Source organism: Humulus lupulus, chromosome 5, assembly GCF_963169125.1.
Source record: "Humulus lupulus chromosome 5, drHumLupu1.1, whole genome shotgun sequence".
In the NCBI taxonomy this organism is placed as follows: domain Eukaryota; kingdom Viridiplantae; phylum Streptophyta; class Magnoliopsida; order Rosales; family Cannabaceae; genus Humulus; species Humulus lupulus.
The window spans coordinates 223,889,263-223,909,782 of NC_084797.1; the positions used below are offsets into that span (position 1 = coordinate 223,889,263).

The 20,520-nt window shown below is 33.8% G+C and overlaps 1 pseudogene; it reads right to left on the reverse strand.

Annotated features, from left to right (window-relative positions):
- Positions 1-1,444: 1,444 nt before the first annotated feature.
- Positions 1,445-4,560, reverse strand: LOC133779996 (uncharacterized; annotated as a pseudogene).
- Positions 4,561-20,520: the final 15,960 nt, after the last annotated feature.

Sequence of the window (20,520 nt, forward strand, 5' to 3'; positions counted from 1 at the left end):
CGCAGTTTGAAAGCCTTCTGCAATGATATTTACCATCACAACCTGAAGGTGGTATATCTTCTCAAAGTCCACCTCCTTGGTCGATGCCACAAAAACAACAACATTTTTATCCACCTCAATAGAATTATCCAAACATGTATGGATGCTCCTTCCAGTCCCCTCCTTTTTATTACCACGACGTCCCTGCAGGATCTCAGACGTCACATCCTAGGCGTCGTGTCTTTGGGAATTCATCGCAGCAGCAGCATCCACAGCAGATGTATGGTCAATTTGTGAGTTCGTCGCAGCAGCAGAGGTATGGCCAATTTGAGAGTTTATTGCATCAGTCTCCCTCGGTGCGACCACATACTCGACAATTTGGATCTTCACAGCAACACTCTCCACAAGCACCACAGTCACTACAAGAAAATGGGGTCTTTACCTACCAATTGTAAGTGTAGGTAAAACTAGCCTAATGGTGGGTAATATGGTTTACCTACCAATATTGAATTGGTAGAGATTGGTAGGTAAAAGTTAGTGGGGAAAGAGTCTTTACCTACACTTATTAACACTGGTAGGTAAAAGAATCAGTGGACCCCACTAAGTTATAAATCAATTGATGAGTCATCAGATGATGTGTTTGATGACATGGCATCCTACGTGTATGCTGACATGGTTTTTGTAGTTTTACGTGTCTGATGATGTGGCATCATATGTGGCACCCTACGTGGCATTCTGTGTGGCATCATATGTGGCATCCTACGTGGTGTCATTTTATTAGCCCACATAGCATTATTTTATTGGTTTGTTACACAATTTATATTTTGTTCAAATTTAATGGTTATGTGTAGGTAAAAGATAATAACAGTTATTTATAAATGTTATACATTAGAAATAAACTAGAAAAAAACCATTCAATAATAAAATATTTCATGCTAAAATTCTTTATAATGTTCAATACTAAAATAAGTCATAAAGTTATCATTTTAAGGCTACCCCTACCAAAATAAAAAAAACTTCATAAAGTTCATTCCTTAGTAAATGAATGTAAATAAACTAAGAATCATCTTGTGACTCCCGAACTGAAATAGATGGCGACTCTCTTAAATTTGCATCTGAAGCTTGGTCTATTGGAGGTGGTGGAGGCGGTGCCATCAAATTGTTATGATGAAGTATATCCACAACTACACTAAGTTGTTCGTTAGTAGCATTAAGGCGGGAAGTTGTATCATTAAGTCGTTCAACTAACTCTTCATATGTTGGTTGATTACCCACAATGACCCTTCCAAGCTTTTCTCATTTGTTCATCAATGCATTTTTTAGTTGTCTCATCATTCAAGTTGATGTCAAAATGTTCCTAAAACATAAAACAATATTAATTATAAATATTACAAATATAAATGTAATATTGTGAAATTACTTAGCAAAAGATAGTGTCGCAATGGAGCTCTCACATCTTCTAGGACCATTATCCACTCTTTGTAATATTGTGCTTGGGTCTAACAGGTTGATCCTATTCTAAGGAAAACCTATCAAGGTATGCTTCGAGAAAGCATCAGAATGTTAATTTTTTGGCCATCCAAAACAAAGGCTGGACAGAAGCACAATATTGAATACTTCGACAAATTTGATTCGGTAAGCCGAACTATCTATCTGAAAGCTAGTTTTATTGTCAGTTAGAAATTACATGTGACTAGTTCACTAAATTAGCTGTGGCAAGCATCTCTTGGGATATTGATGATCAGATGATAATGAACTGGCAGTGAAAAGGGAAAACAAGTACTACCTCACAACCCGTGCAAATTGCAGATTCACTTTCGTGTTGGGTCCTCTCTCACACAAGATGGGAACTTCATCCAGCTTTGCACCAAACAAAAACTGGAAAAAGAAACAGAAGAACTCTACTAAAAAATTTGTCCCCACACAACCAATATTGGGTGAACAATGCATGGACAGGAAAAGCAATCACATCTTATAGGAAAAAAATCAGACATCATGCTTAGTGCTTCAACCATCTTGAAATGACTATTGAATATTTCTGAATGAATTTTTTCTCTGCTCAACCCATGACATCATATTTTTGATGATAAACAGAGGTATTCAAAATAACAAGAATAATAATAGTACCATATTTTCTGCCCCAATTTCTTCAATAATTTCAACTGTTGAACCATCAGCTGTAGCTAAGAGTAGACATACATTCATAAGAAATTTCATGCTACCAGTTCCTGAGGCCTCATGCCCTGCAGTGCTGCATATAAATAATAAGAATTTTTTATCCAGACCTTTAAACCACTCAGCCCTTCAATGTATTCTGCAAGCCTCATTTTATTAACCCTCCTAACCTACAATGTGAAATGGCCAGAACATGTTAACACATTACTTTTGCATCAATGCTCGTGATCTTAGCTAGAAGGTACCATCTTCCATTCTTGCTGCAGATCTGCATCTGTCGCACATTCTCGGAGGCCAGTCAGAAGGTCAACATTGCGAATCCAAGCTTCTGTTCCAAGCCATTTTGTGATAAGATCACAAAGACTGGGATTGCTTACTACAATCCATCGTCGCTGACAAAAACACAAGAGCAGATCAGTACAATCACAGATCATTAATTTTTCCTATGCAATTTCAATGAGATGCTTTCAACCAATATGTAAAATGAATAAGGTGCGATGTCTTTTCTACCTAAGTTACACCATTTGTCTTGTACTGAAATTTCTCAGGCCACAGCTCATAGAAGTCCTTTTGAGATACAGAGGAGTCAGGTGAGTTCATCAAATGTTCTCAAATAATTAATTTGAAAGAAAAAATGACACATTACAATACCTTGAACACCTTGGTCTTTAATAACTCAAAATGTACTTTTGAAACACCATTTACAGTATGGGAACAAACAATTGATAGGTTCGCCGCCCGAATACTCTGTCAAATCAAACGGTAATCGATTTTACCAAATAATAGATGTATATATGTAAAGAGTATCTTAAGAATATACAGTTAACCAATCAGATTACAATCTACAAAAGAGTGAGACACTCTTTTCTCACTCTTTTGTGGAGCACATTCATCCTCCTCTAATACTGTCTCTTTTAAAAATATTCAACAAAATCATGATACTGGATTTTGCCTGACAAGAGAAAAGCAGATAAATGGAGAGCTGCAAAAAATTTATAAAATGAACATGAAGAAGAAATGATGCAGAATTAAGTAAAACTTTATAATAATATAAAAATCTAATGTCTCTATCTATCTATCTATCTAACGCTCGCACACACAAACACATCAATGCCATAAGTTCATATAAAAGAACAAAAATGCACCATGAGTTAATAAAATGTATGAGGTCATGTTGTATGTAGAATACCTTCACAGCACCGTCTTCAACAATTGACATACGGGACAGACGATTGTAATCTAAACCTATCTTCTTCTTCAATTCTTCCACAAATTTGAAATTAATGTCATATATAATCTGGAATAAAGAAATAAATAAATAAAATTTTAGAGGGTCTATATAAAAAGGTATTACTTATGACTGATTAGCTTTAAGATATTATAAAGCATCTCCAACCTCTAATCAACTTTCTACAATTAGAGTAAAAATAAATAAAAAAAAAAACTCTGCTACAGTTTAAATTTTGGTACTAGAAAAATAGAATGCAAAAGTTTCTCAAAATCACAATTGAGTCAAACTAAATAATTGCAAGAGAAGCGCTCAAGTTATATAAAAATGAGAAGAGATATTCCAAATATCGCACTTCCAAATGGCGAGGAAGTAGACTGCCAAGTAAATCAACGGGGATTTTTTCAAGTCCTTCTGCCAATACTGTGTGTGTTGTGAATGAGAAGATTTTTCAAACAATGCCCCATGCTCTATCCCAATCCAAATTCTCTTCATCGACAAGAACTCTCATGAGTTCAGCTATGGCAAGTGATGGATGAGTATCATTCAACTGTAGAGCAACCTGAATAAGATGGAGAAACATAAACTTACAAGCATAACAAACAAGATAAATTCATATTACCATATTAATGGAAGAAAATACATCTAGATCCCAAATACGAAATCTAAAAGGTAAATTATTGTTATGATCAGTAAACAATGCAATTCAAGAAATATCCACATCCAGCTGGGCACAAATAAGAACAACAATAACAAAGAAAAAAATCAATCAGAAACGAACAGAGAAAAAGAAGCTGGCATAACATTACATGGTTGTTGAGTTCATATGGTTACAAGGAAATTAAAAAATACACTAATTATATAGGAATTAGAACCTTCTCTGGAAACTCATCAAAGTTATTGTGGCCATCTTTGAATCTTCGAATGATGTCCTGTGTGGATGCTGAGACAAAGAAATATTGCTTCTTCAATCTAAGTTCCTTCCCCTGAACATTTTAAAACTCAAAATAAAAGTGAATAATAAGTAACAAAGAATCCATTTCCAGAGAAATATAAGCGATAGATGAATAAACCTGATGAGAGCGGTCATCAGGATACAAGACGCTACTTATTGTTTCTGCTTTCTGTCTATTGACAACAACATTTATGTAATCTCCAGTATTATAGGACTCTTGCATTAAACATATATAGAAAGAATAAGTAAATAATAGATCCTTTAATTCAGAAAAAAATAAGAATCTTTAATTCAGGACAAAAAAAAATATTTTAAAATCCTCTAAGTATATGTATATAGCTGGAGGGTTACCTCAAGTTTTCAGGTTCATGATTTACTCCCACAAGATTTGAGAATCGAGATTTCGATTCATGAAGAATCTGATACGCTATGAAGAATCTGGGCTTCAGGGGAGGATGGAAGGGGCACCCCGCTCGTGCACATCTGGGTTCTTCTTCTCAGGTGGCAGTCGGCGAGTATGGGTTCCTCTCTCAGGCGAGGATGGGCGCTTCTTCTCAGGCGATGGTCAGCGTCGGGGCCTCAGGGGTACTCTCACTGAGGATGGGCGCTTCTTCTCAGGCGATGGTCAGCGTCGGGGCCTCCGGGGTACTCTCGCTGAGGATGGGCGCTTCTTCTCAGGCGATGGTCAACGTTGGGGCCTCCAAGGTACTCTCGCTGAAAATGGGCGCTTCTTCTCGATGGGCGCTTCTTCGACTGGTTTTCTAAGAGGGAGAGAGAGAAGACAACCAGAGTATTTTTTTATGTCTGAAAGGGTTAAATGATAAAATATATATTATTATGATTTTTTTTTTACTGGTAGTTAGAATTAATTTAATTTTAATTTTTGTTTTTGTAATGTTTATTTCTTTTTAAGATTTGTACCCTTTGTTAAAAATAAAATGACATGTTAAAAATAAGTAAGATGACATGTAGGATATTTTTAACACATCATCACACAACTCAACATCATTTTTATTAAAAATTAAAATAATAAGAGGGAAACATTGGCGCCAAATGCAAAAAAAATTCCCTCCAGTATATGTGTAGGGTAACACTCTTTACTTACCCATATTATTAGTAGATAATCATCCTTCTAAAATATTATAATATTGGCAATATTTACCTACCAATAAATCTTACGAATAAATATTGGTGGGTAAAGGTTACCTACCAATATATATTGGTAGGTAAAGATCAGATTTCTTGTAGTGAGTTTGCTTCACCACCATTGCCGCACCCTAATATTGGTGATCAAGATATTGACCTTAATGAATATTTTACACCTCGTTGGCCCGATCAAAACAATAATAATTAGATTACGTTTTTTAATTATATTAAGACAATTGAAATTTTATTATGTTTATTTTATAATTAGTTCATATGTAATTAAAATGAGACAATTGATATTTTTATTATGTTAGTTTTATGATTAATTATAATGCTATTTTTGTTTGATGAATATTAATTGTGTTATTAATTTTAATTTATGTTAAATATTATTATTTTTAAATAAGTATTATATGTGTATTTATTATGAAATAAAATAAAATCAATTATTATATTTTAATATTAGTATTTTATTACCGGCGGATTAATAGAGGCGAAACACGCTAGTATTAAATGAGTCAAACGAAGTTGACAGTGTTATTTTATACCGGCGGAGTCCCGCCTCTATTAATCCGCCGATATTAATACAATACCGGCGGATGTGTCAGTCGGTCAGTAATTCCGCTAATTACCGACCGATTATTATCGACAGAGCATTACCGACAGACTGCCGCTAGTAATATACATTGGAATCCTCCGCCGGTAATACTATATTTTTTTGTAGTGAAATAATTGGAAACAAACACTAAAAACGTGTTCGGTTAGATTCTTTGAATTGCTGGTTATTTCAACTCGGTTTCTTATATGATTATTGTACGTGTAAATGGTTCATCCTATTTTGTCTTGAGTTGAATCCCCGAGTTTGTCAAAGACAGGGCATCTCTAGCGTTTTCAGGTGAATTAGATGAAAGAAATCATTTTTTTGGTTGAATAGTGTCATTTAACATGTTGCATATGCCAGTTATTTCTTGCCCAACATAAATTTTTCAAACATGTTTTTTCCTATGCATGAGTAAATTTTTAGTTTAGAAAATAAAAGATAAAAATATGTTTACCAAACATATATTTTTTTTTTCTAAACAAAAATAAAAATAAGAAAAAATAAAATAATTTACCAAATTCATTTTTATTTTTAGTTTTTAAAAACAAAAATAGTTACCAAACACATTTTTATTTTATAAGAAAAAAAAAACATAACACAAAAATATATGTTTATTTTTGTGTTTAAAAAATTTTAAAACATTTTTATTTTTTGTTTAAAAATTTTAAAAACTAGAATTTTACCGAACTCAATCATAGATGATTATAGTAAGGGAAATTTTAATATGTAGGCTTGATAAAGGTTATAATTACAAATAAATACTAGGCATATTAAAATTTTCAAAATAATGCTAATTTTTTGTACATTACCCAAAATGCCCTTTTCACTTCTTCCTCATTCTCATTTCTCTCTTCTCTCTTCTCTCTTCTCTCTTCCCTCTCTCTCTCTCTCTCTTATTTCACTCTCTCTCACCTCACAACACCACCACCACACTAAATATTATATTTCGAACAGATTTGGACATGATTTTTGGGTTTTTTTTGCGATTTTTTTCAGATCTGAAACTCTGAAATCTGTAAAAAATCGACACTGCTCGATGGTGGTTCGATGGTGCTCGATGCCAGCTCGATGAGACCTTCAAAATCATGATTTTTCATGAAAAAATGACTTAGCTCGATGGTGGTTCGATAGTAGTTCGATAGTGGCTCGATGGTGCTCGATGAGACCTTCAAAATCATGATTTTTCATGAAAAAATGACTTAGCTCGATGGTGGTTCGATGATAGCTCGATAGTGGTTCGATAGTGCTCGATGGTGCTCGATGCAATTCTTGTAAGAGACATAATTTTTCACTCGGGTGTCCGTTTGGGGTGATTTTTTTTTTGATTTTGGGTATTTTTTCAAGATCTACATGTTTGACATGTTAATATGCACATTTTGGAAGTGTAGCACTTGTAAAAAATAGAAAAGTGCAAACATACCTCATGTTTAAGACATCTTTTGGTATATTTTTAAGTTTTAAACTTCCCAAATGTGCATATTAACATGTCAAACGTGTAGAGCTTGAAAAAATACCCAAAATCAAAAAACAAATCACCCCAAACGGACACCCGAGTGAAAAATTATGTCTCTTACAAAAATTGCATTGAGCACCATCGAGTCATTATCGAGCTACCATCGAACCACCATCGAGCTAAGTCATTTTTTCATGAAAATCTTGATCTTGAAGGCCCCAGCGAATGGTGGCTCGATGGTGCTCGATGCCAGCTCGATGAGACCTTCAAAATCATGATTTTTCATGAAAAAATGACTTAGCTCGATTATGGTTCGATGGTAGCTCGATAGTGGCTCGATGGTGCTCGATGCAATTCTTGTAAGAGACATAATTTTTCACTCGGGTATCCGTTTGGGGTGATTGTTTTTTTTATTTTGGGTATTTTTTCAAGATCTACACGTTTGACATGTTAATATGCACATTTAGGAAGTTTAAAACATAAAAATATACCAAAAGATGTCTTAACCATGAGGTATGTTTGCACTTTTGTATTTTTTACAAGTGTTACACTTCACAAATGTGCATATTAACATGTCAAACGTGTAGATCTTGAAAAAATACCCAAAATCAAAAAAAAAATCACCCCAAACGGACACCCGAGTGAAAAATTATGTCTCTTACAAGAATTGCATCGAGCACCATCGAGCACTATCGAACCACTATCGAGCTACCATCGAACCACCATCGAGCTAAGTCATTTTTTCATGAAAAATCATGATTTTGAAGGTCTCATCGAGCTGGCATCGAGCACCATCGAGCCACTATTGAACTACTATCGAACCACCATCGAGCTAAGTCATTTTTTCATGAAAAATCATGATTTTGAAGGTCTCATCGAGCTGGCATCGAGCACCATCGAACCACCATCGAGCAATGTCGATTTTTTGCAGATTTCAGAGTTTCAGATCTGAAAAAAATCGCAAAAAAAACCCAAAAATCATGTCCAAATCTGTTCGAAATATAATATTTAGTGTGGTGGTGGTGTTGTGAGGTGAGAGAGAGTGAAATAAGAGAGAAAAAGAGGGAAGAGAGAAGAGAGAAGAGGGAAGAGAGAAATGAGAATGAGGAAGAAGTAAAAAGGGCATTTTGGGTAATGTGCAAAAAATTAGCATTATTTTGTAAATTTTAATATGCCTAGTATTTTTGTGTAATTATAACTTTTATCAAGCATACATATTAAAATTTCCCTATAGTAATAACCGAACCATGTATGCAAAATAGAAAGGAAGCTTAGAGATCATAAAAGAGAAAGGCACAGCTAATAAGAGAGAGAATTCAGAAAAAGTCAACTTAGTAAAAGTTCTTTAAAAATTAGAGAATTGCTAACTGTAGTGGTGCCTAACACCACAAATATGTAACATTTGGCTATTAGTGCAATTCAATATTGGGTCTCACTTACTTGAATTTAATAAGTATTATGGGTATCGCTAACCAATTATATGGTGACACCTCATGTAGTGTTAGGCACCTTAAGGTACCAAATAACAACACTTTAAAAATTATGTCTTTATCTTATGCCACCTCTCTTTAAATGCCACTTAATACTTATTTGGAAAGAGAAAAGTTAGAAGAGAGGACACCCAATTTTTATTTTGTTTTTATAAGAATACTCAGCCCTTCACTCAGAAGAAAAAATATACATGTTATTATTATTAGGTCCATTTTTATTGTTTTAAATGTGTTATAACATGGATAGGTACGTAAATGCTATTGTCAAAGTGCAATTCAAAGTAAAAATGATCTTGTAATATATCAAATATAAGCGTATACGTAACTACTGAAATATATATATAGGATAATTTTTCTATAGGGCTTCACTTTAAGCCCTATCGGTAGGGCTCTAAGTGTTTCTTGACCCGTGAACAGTTTTCGCACGCGATTTTTTTTATGACCGTATATATTGTAGCTATTTAGAGCATCCTGCAAATTTTCAGAAAAATTTCGAATAGTTTACAGTACCGAAAACTAGGTTCAAACATGTTGTTTTCCACGCGCATAAAAAAATTAGTCACGCGTGCAACAACATGTTTGAACTTAGTTTTCGGTACTGTAAACTATTAGGAATTTTTTGAAAATTTGCAGGATGCTCTAAATAGCTACAATATACACTGTCATAAAAAAAATCGCGCCGAAAACTGTTCACGGGTTGTAAACACTGAGAGCCCTACTGGTAGGGCTTAAAGTGAAGCCCTTATAAGAAAATTCTCATATCTCTATATATAATAAGTGTGTAGATAACGAAAATTCTTTGTTTTAACGGTTTTTTATTTTTTAAAGGTTAACTTTAACGGAATATTCTTATATTTAACATAATATTCTTATATTTAACAGTAGTTTGTAAATGCTTAAACTTAAATAAAATAAAATAAATAATTCAAAAAATTAAAGTATGATATTTTTGAGATATTTTACAATGATAATTATTTAAAAATAATATACAATTAAACAAATTAAAATAGAATATTTTTTAAATATTTTACAATGTTAATTATTTTAAAATAATAAATAATTAAAAAAAAATTAAAAAATGATATTTTTAAGATATTTTATAATGATAATTATTTAAAAATAATAAAATCATACATTTGATAACTTCAATAAAATTTAATTAAACTTAAACTCACTTATTATAATAATATTATATTAAACATATAATATAATCTAATGTGAATTAGTAACAAATTATTTTTTTATAAAAAAAACTAGTAAGAAACTTAAATTTAAAATCTAAGTATAATATTTAATATTACATTAAATATATAATATAATCTATTGTTGTAACTTCCAAATTCAAAAACTAGAACAAACATAAACTTAAACAAAAATAAATAAATTATTTAATTAAAATATGATATTTATTTCAAATTTATATGACCTTAATATAAATTTGATAAAAATAATTAATAAATTCTATAAATAAAACAAAGCAAACGTGCATAGTGCACGTTGCTTGTATCTAGTATATATATATAAGTATTTGAAAAATATTTATTATAAATATCTCTTCTATATAAAAAAAATGTGTAAATAACGAAAATTCTTAATTTTAATGAATTTATTTCTTTTTCATTAATTTTAATGAAATAATTTATATATTTAATAAAATATTTTTATATTTGACTGTAAATTATAAATGTGACTTAAATTTAATTAAAATTAAATAAATAAACAAATTAAAGTTGGATATTTTTGAGATATTTTACAATAATAATTTTTTAAAAATAATAAAACTATATATTTTATAACTTAAATAAAATTTAATTATACGTAATATTATATTAAACATATAACATAAAATCTTTTGTTGTGACTGCCAAATTAAAAAATTAGAACAAACATAAACTTAAATAAAAATTAATTAATTAATTAAAATATGATATTTTTAAGATAGTTTATGATAATTTAATTAATTAAATCATATTTATTTAAAAATAATAAAGACATACATACCATTTTTTATCTTATAAATTTATGTGATAGTTTGTTTTTTTATCAAGTGATTGAATATCTTCTTCTTCATCAAATTCAACAAAGGACATTGTGAGATACATTAGAAACTAAAAATAGTTATTGCATGTATACTACTGTCTACACTATGATTTTTTCTATTCATATTTTATTTTTATTATTAATTTCTTTTTAAATATTATTGTATTATATATATCATGTAGCCACGTAAATATATATATGTCAATGTTGTGATTATATGTTATATATATTACAGAACTATAATTTATTTTATTATATATATTTTAAAACAGCGAATCAATTTTCATTAAAATTATAAACAATGTTTACAACTTTAAAATTAAGCAAACATGCATTGCACGTGAGTTTTACCTAGTACTCATAATAAGCAGCTAACTTAACTGAAATTATATAGAAACACAAGTCATTATAGATAGAAAGATTTAATGATCAACAACTGATTTAATTAGGATACACAATATGTAAAGTTTAACACGCTCCATGAAACCTATCTCATCATGTCACATAACTACGTATTTTTTTAGATTTTAAATTCAAATACAAAGTTTAGCATGGTCATTGAATTTAAATTAATGTGTCTTTTTAAAAAAAATATTTGTTTTAGATATATTTTGGTCATGATATCAACAGCTAAAACAATATTTTTTTTTTTTGACAAAACAGCTATAAAACAAAATTTTAATTAAACATTTATCCGTCAATTTGAATTCAAATTCAGTTGATAATGGACCAACACAATATATGTCAATGCTCCTAGTCTATAAAACCACGAGGATTCTCATTCATTATCTATACTATCTAAAGAGAAGATTTGAAGTATTTAAAAAATCCCAAGAGAAAAATATAGTGAGTGAGAAAGAGCTTATCGATTGCTGGAGGAAATATTCTGAGTTTTATTTATTGCAATTCTTATTTATTTTGTAAAATTTGGGTTTCTATAAGTTTAAAGGGGTCCTAATCAAGTTAGATCGCACAAATTTTCTTACCTGGAAATCTCAAGTTCTTCCAACAGTGATTGGTCATGATTTGGATGAAATTCTCCTTACTGATCTTTCACCACCACATTATCTCATCAATGGTGATCCTAATCCTGCATTCTCTCAGTGGCGCAAGAAAGATCAACTTCTCCTTTCTTGGATTCGGTCCTCTATGACTGAGGGTATTCTTGGCACGGTGGCCAGCTACACTACCTCCAATTCGGTCTGGAGAGCCTTGGAGCAGAAATTTTCCAGTCAATCGAAGGCTCGACTAGTACAGCTCAAGAGTCAGCTGTCGAATGTTCATAAAGGTAACCAGTCCATATCTGACTATATTGATAGACTTAAAGCTCTCTGTGATTCATTGGCCATAGCTGGACATCCTATCTCTGATTTTGATCTAAGCCTCCATCTCTTGAATGGTCTCGGATCCGAATTTGATCCCGTTGTCTCTGGTATTACGTCTCGGAGTGACAATCTTTCTCTTGAGGAAGTTCAAGCATTACTCATGTCTCATGAAACTCGGCTTGAGCGAAATACTACTATGATGGATCTTTCCACAAAGATGGCTGCTAATCTCACTTTTGGCTCAAGAAATGGTGGTTTTCGATCGTTCACTAGTGTTGGCAGAGGCACTACACATGACTCTTCTTCAAGATCATTTTCCCGTGGCCCTCTTACTTCTCAACACTCTCAGTATAACCGTTCGTACAATCCAAATCGACCATTGTGTCAAGTGTGTCTGCGATATGGTCACACTGCTCCCATGTGTCATTATCGGTTTGATAAGAACTGGATCACCCCTAAATCTGTATCTGGTCAATCTTAGCCTCAAGCCAATCTTACTGAGCACTTTCTTGACTATGACCCGACTGCCTACATAGCTCAAACGGTTCCTGATTTTGCTGATGATCAAGGTTGGTATGTGGATACTGGTGCCACAAACCATATTGCCTATAATGAAACCCCTCTTGAGAGTGTTGTGCCTTATGGTGGACAAGAAATTGTGGCGGTTGGTGATGGTAAGAAGCTTGTCATTTCTCATATTGGTAAAGCTTTAATTCCTTCCAAAACCTCTTCTCCCTTGCATTTAAATTCTGTCTTGCAAGTTCCATCTATCACTAAAAATTTGGTTAGTATTTCTAAACTCACCAATGATAATGATGTCTTTCTTGAATTTCATAAATCTTGCTGTTTTGTCAAGGACAAGCAAACGGGAGCTGTTCTAGTCAAAGGGAAACTTAAAGATGGCCTTTACCTCCTTGGGGATGATGGTTCGAGTCTGTCAAACACTTCAGTTCAATGTCATCTAGCCGAGTCTACTGCCTTTTTAGTTTCAAATAATTGTACAGCTCATTCTTGTAATCACACATGTACCCCACTTTCATGTAATTCTACAAATATGAATAAAGACTTGATTTCTCCCTATTTTACAAGTTCCTCTGCTACTGTCTTTAACTCAGTCCTATCTACTGATATTAATCTATGGCATTGTAAACTTGGTCATCCTGCGCCTGCCATTCTCACCAGAATATTGACTCAAGCCCATATTCCTCATTCCCTTAAAAATATACACTTTTGTTCTGCATGTCAAAGAGGTAAAAGTCACAAATTACCATTCTCATTGTCTCAAACTCGTGCTAACCAACCTTTAGAACTTGTTCACACTGACGTATGGGGGCCGTCACATGTTGTTTCCAAAGATAACTACAGATACTACATTGTGTTTATTGATGATTTCAGTAGGTTTTCTTGGGTTTTTCCTATGACTGTTAAGTCACAATCTTCTGAATTGTTTATTCAATTCAAAGCCTTGGTTGAGAAACAATTTAACTTGCTTATAAAGCGAGTTCAAGCTGATGGTGGTGGTGAATACAGAATTTTTGACAAGTTTCTAAAAGATCAAGGCATACAGTTTCAACACTCGTGTCCTCACACTCACGAACAGAATGGGAGAGTTGAAAGGAAGCATCGGCACATTACTGAAACAGGCCTCACTCTTCTTTCTCAATCTGGTCTTGACATGTCTTACTGGTGGCATGCATTTCAGTGTGCAACTTATTCTATCAATAGAATGCCTACGCCTGTTCTTCATCATCTCAGCCCGTATGAATGTCTCTTTCAACAGGCTCCTAACTACATCATCTTGAAGTCCTTTGGCTGTGCTTGTTTTCCTCATCTCAGGTCATATAACCATCACAAGCTCGAGTTTAGATCTGAAGAGTGCATTTTTCTTGGTTATTCTCCCAAGCATAAGGGCTATCTTTGTGAAAATACGGCTGGCAGAATGTTCATAGCTCGACATGTGAAGTTCAATGAGTCTATATACCCAACACTTCGGGTTACTTCATCATCTCAGGTACAATCTAACTCCTCTTCTGCTTTCCCTACTGCTCAGTTTTCTACACGTGATGTAGCTTCAGCACCTAATCCCATGTTTTCTCCTGTTGCATCGACTACCTCACCGGCCGTTCCTGTGTACTCTCCTTCTGAGCATGTTATGCCTCCTGCTGCTGCGGATGCCTCTGAAGTTTCATTACCTGCATCATCTTCTTCATCTGATGGTTCATCATTGCCATACCCTGTGCCTGCAATTTCTACTTCTCCTACTGCATCTTCACCTCATGCCCCAGCTGAGTCAGATTGTTCGAATGGTGCACCTGCATCCACTTCTGTCAGAACAGTTCCTTTAAGGACTCACTCTATGGTTACAAGGTCTCAAAAAGGCATCTATAAACCCAAAGCATATATGGCTACTAAGCATCCTCTACCAGAATCATTATTGCCGACTGAACCCAAATCACTCAAAGTTGCTCTTCAACATCCAGGCTGGTTTGCTTCAATGCAGAAAGAGTATACTGCCCTTCTTTCCACAGGCACTTGGACATTAGTTCCTTATGAGCCTCACATGCATCTCATTGGAAATAAGTGGGTGCATAGAGTGAAAATTAATGGTGATCGTACTCTTGACAGGCTAAAATCCAGATTAGTAGCTAAAGGCTATCTTCAGAAACCAGGTATTGACTTTGAAGACACTTTCAGTCCAGTTATCAAACCAGTCACGGTCAGGCTTGTTTTAACGTTAGCTGTCTCTTCTCAATGGGAAATTCGACAGCTTGATGTTGCAAATGCCTTTCTCAATGGTACTCTCAATGAGACAGTGTACATGTGCCAACCTCACGGTTTTGAAGACCCTAGCAAACCTACTCATGTTTGCAAATTACATAAGGCATTATATGGCCTTAAGCAGGCTCCTTGGGCATGGAATGACAAGCTCAAATCCACTCTTTTTCACTGGGGGTTTATTGCATCAAAGGCTGACACCTCTCTCTTTATCTATGGTACTGGACCTAACGTAATCATTCTTTTAGTATATGTGGATGATATACTTGTCACAAGACCTAATACTCAGTTGATTCAGAAGTTGGTTACTGATCTCAACACTACATTTTCTCTAAAAGATTTGGAACAAGTTCACTACTTCCTCAGCGTTGAGATTCACCGCAGCCCAGAAGGTCTTTACATGTCTCAATCTAAATATATCACAGATCTCTTGGTTAAGGTTCATTTAGAAGGAGCTAAGAGTTGTTCTAGTCCTACTTCAAGTTCTCACAAACTTTCTCTCATGGAAGGCTCTCCATTTGAAGACACAACTCTTTACAGAAGCACATTAGGAGCTCTTCAGTATCTAACTCTAACTAGACCTGATGTTGCCTTTATTATTAATAAACTCTCTCAGTTTATTCATGCTCCTACACATATTCATTGGGAGGCTTGTAAACGCCTACTCAGATATTTGAAAGGCACTATATCTGATGGTCTTCTCATTCGCCATGTTCTTCGAATGTCTTTGGCAGCATACTCAGATGTCGACTGGGCCAGTTGTATTGATGACAGAAGATCCACAGGAGGGTATGCAGTTTTCTTAGGCTCCAATCTCATCTCTTGGTCTGCTAAGAAGCAGCAAGTGGTGGCACGATCATCAACAGAGTCTGAATTTTGTGCCTTAGCCAACACAGCAGCTGAAATCAAGTGGCTCCGCTCTCTTCTCACTGAATTACAAGTCACCTTAGCCGATGTTCCTGTCATTTGGGTGGATAATCAAGGTGCGGCCTCGTTGGCGGCCAATCCTATTTTTCATGCTCGCTGCAAACACATTGAAATTGACCAGCATTTTGTCCGTGATCAGCTCCTCAACAATGAATTGGCAGTGCCTTATGTTCCCACATTTGATCAGGTTGCAGACATCTTCACCAAGTCTCTTCCCATCGATCAGTTTCACTATCTTAAGGACAAACTCAAAGTGGTTACTACCCCTTTTCGTTTGAGGGGGGATGATAACCAATAGCTTGTTACTAAAAATAGATTAGTTAATTTTCTGTTGCTAACTAACTCTGCTATAACAGAATTATATTCTGTCTTGTAATAAACTCATGAGCTATATAAACACGTTGGGTCTCTGTTGAATGTAAGCAAGTCATTGCATTACTTCATAACTCTTTTCTTCAACTTTTCGTCTCTTCTGTTCTAATTCTACAGATGGGATTTTGAACATTTCAAAATGATGCCAATTGTTGCTACTATATCCAAAATACCCCTGGTATAATTTTCCCTTCCATTTCCTCTTTTCTCTTCTCTTCTCTCTCCCCTCCCCCCTCTCCTTCTCTCTCTCTCACCTCACGGCACCAACACCACCACCTACCATGACACTGCCAACACCAAATGTCTTACAAAAAAAAACTCCATAACTTCGATCATCTTGTAGAAATTAACATAAACAACATACATTTTGAGAAGTTTTGGAATATAAATATATGTGTAAGCAATTATTTCTCGAATATTGTGATGTTTCTTTCACTTAACACTAAATACTGCATTTCGAACAGATATGGGCATAATTTTTGAGTTTTTTTTTTGTGATTTTTTTATATCTAAAACTCTGAAACCTGCAGAAAATCGACATTATTTGATGGTTCACTACTACAAAAATACTCTTTTATGACACTTTTTTAGGGTACTCACCTAGATGCGAATCCTAAAAACAGCTCCTGGACTTTCTAGAACTTGCATTATGAGTCCTTAAAGAATTTCTTTTAGGGAAAACTATGTGTGTCCTCAAAGTTTGATTTTTTTAGCAAATACCTCCTGGACTTTTTAGGACACTCATTGCGAGTCCTTAAAGAATTTTTTTAGGACACGCGGTGCAAGTCCTAAAAACTTATGTGTGCTCTAAAATTTTAATTTTTTGTAACAAAAATTCATAGACTTTTAAGGACACTCATTGAGAGTCCTTGAAAATGATATTTTAGGACTCGCAATGACTGTCCTAAAAAAATTTGTGGATCCTAAAAATCTTAAATAGAAAATTTAAGTATTGTAAATTAATTAGTTATTATTATTTATTGGAAAATAATATTTAACAAGATGTTTTTTTAACATTTCAATTTAATTTTATAAATGTTATATCATCAATATAATACCTAAACCTAATAACCTATTTCATATTAACTCTGTCGCCTCCTTCATTCTTCAACACAAAGAACTCAGCCCTTAGCCACTCATCATCAACAGCTGCAGATGACCGCCGACATTAGCGCAAATCTTCGGGCAAGGTGGTTCTCGGCGACGACGGTGGATTCAAGCGACGCAGGGGCGACGACTTCGGGCTAGGTGGTTCTCAGCGATGACTACAGCTTCGAGCAACGCATGGGCGACGACTTCAAGCTTCGGCTGACGCACGCTCAATTCGTCTCGCTGACGTGTTCGAGCGACGCAAGGGCTCATCGGCGCAAGGCTTCTGGCTGGGGCTCGACATCGTCAACGACGACGACTGGTGGTTCTCGGCCCCTCCGTCCACCACGGTAGTTTAGTTTGTTTTTTTAATTAATATTTAAATGTTATTTATAAATTATATATTGATTTGAATTTTATTTTGTGTATGATTTTAGTGTATAGATTAATATTTCAGATTATCAATTTTATTTTATTTGGGTATGTTTTTAGGGTATATTAATATTTTAGGTATTTTGTGTTTCATTTTTAAATTAGTTAATGTTTACCTAATATATTGTGTTTTTTTATGGACTGTCTGAGATTGTTTATATGTTGTGTTTGCAGGTTTTTAAAATTTGGGATGTCCGATCTGCAATTGTTATGCTGCCCGTTTTTCTAAGAAAATTTACGGACTCGTGTAGATTTAATTATATAAAATTATTGTTTATCTTTAGAATTAATTAGAATAGTTGTTAATTGTTGTGTTTCATTGAAGATCAATTAGAATTGTGGGGAATATTCATATGAAAAGATTAATTATTTATATTTGTTCCAAAATTTATTTTTTTAGATTTGTAACTATCTCATTGAATGCACAAGTTTTGTTATTTTAATATGTAAGTTTTCAGATTTGTATATAAATGTTTCATTTAAATCATAATTTTTAATTTAAAATATATATAAATTATCTTTAAAAAAATAAAAAACAAAAATTTTCAAGATTTGCAATGCGAGCCCTAAAAACATTATTTTAAGACTCGCAACGCAAGTCCTAAAAAACCTCACATTTTAAGGCTCTCAAATAGAGGACTCGCGTCCCGGGAGTCCTAAAAGCCTTTTTATAGTAGTGGTTGCTCGATGACCAACGTGCTCAAGGTAACCTGCCTAGCACCAGTGAAGTCAATCCAAAAGAACAGTGTCAAGCTATTACATTGAGAAGTGGGAATAAATATGAAGGGGCAAGTGTGGAGCAGTCAAATGAAGACAAGGTTCAAGATCATGTAATGACCCAACTACTCTAGACTTTAGACCATTAATGACTACTATACATAGACACTAATCTTTAATAAAACTCACTAGTGAAATAATCATAACTTCATTAAAACTTGCAAGACAAAAGTTAAACTACATAAAATTTAAAGTAGGATATGGAATCCCATTGTTTTTAAAATAAAAAAATAACATAACTTTAAATAAATGGATTACAAAATAAAGTGCGGAAAATACATATAAAGCATGCATAATTTTTAAAAGACTAAGAAGCGACTTCATCCTCGAATCGAACGCTCAATCCACCGATTCCATCCTACCTCAATACACAACCCCCAAGCTACCAAGAACTTTACCACTACCATAGCTATTTTCCTGCACATGTAAACATAAAGGAATGAGCCTAATGCCCAACAAGGAAAATCTAACACATAAAATTCATATCGCAACATATACTAAAACATATCATAAACATATGTCACATAAACTATAATGGCCATTACTACTTGGGGCTCGTAAACTAAACAAGTCATATGCCCATTAAATTTGAGGGGCTTGCTAGCTAAGTAAGTCATATGCCCATAAATTTATTGGGGCTTGTTAGTTATACAATTCATATGCCCAAGCCTACCAACATACATAATATAAAATTTCATAACACATAAATCATAAGATAACATATAACATATAGAATCCTATCCTATTTTCCTTACCAAATATACTGGGATATGAGAACAGGATTGAGACTTTGGAACACTCCTAAAAACCATCAAATAAAGGTGAGTATACTAAAGAAAAAGGGATGAAAAGAATGGACGAACTATACCATCGAGAATATACTTACTAAAAATCTTATGTTCAAGATTTTAGATTTCCTAACCAAGAATAAAGAATAGAGTTAGGATTTTGAGTAGAAAACTATAAGAATAACACAGAAATGAACTAGAATAATGAATACCTCGAATGCTTCTATAACCGAACTACACCTCGAACTGAAAAATACTATGAACCTTACTTCCCGAGTGTTTATTAAGCTTATATTCCCAACCCAAGTGTTTAAGCACTCAAAAATAACCTAGTAGCTTGCAGACTCTGAACTTAGCTTGATGAATGATTAAATGGCTGGGATGTCCTATTTATAGAGTTCAAGAATGAAAAGATCTTCATTTAACTTGAATAAAATAATGGCTTTTTAAGTGAAAAATATTTGTATTATCGTTCAGCAGAGGCTGAAGACTCGGTCAGAAAGATGCTGGACTTATCAAGAGGTTAAAGATTAAAATGAGTTCGGTTTTAAAAACATTCAAAAATCCTTCAAATGAGCTGATATGTCGCCCCTAGTAGGCGATATATCGCCTGGGCTAATATGCCCGAGGCTTGTCGAGGTGGCCTTGCGAAGTTACGTGTTTTTCGTATCCCCGTATGGCGATATATCGCCCCCTATAGCTTCGATATATCGGCATACGCTGAAATATTAAACACGTAATTACACTTTTTCAGCCTAATTTGAAATGAGTAAACAACCTTGACTAAGTCCTCTAACGATTTCAAAGCTGCTGACAGACCCTAGGATATTCAAATATTACTCTTAATAAGTTTATTCCTCAAAATACTTAATTATTCAATAAACATACATATGACAAGTGTTACTATCTTATTGGGTCTATTTAAACCTTATAATATAATAAATATCACCATCAATATCAATCATATT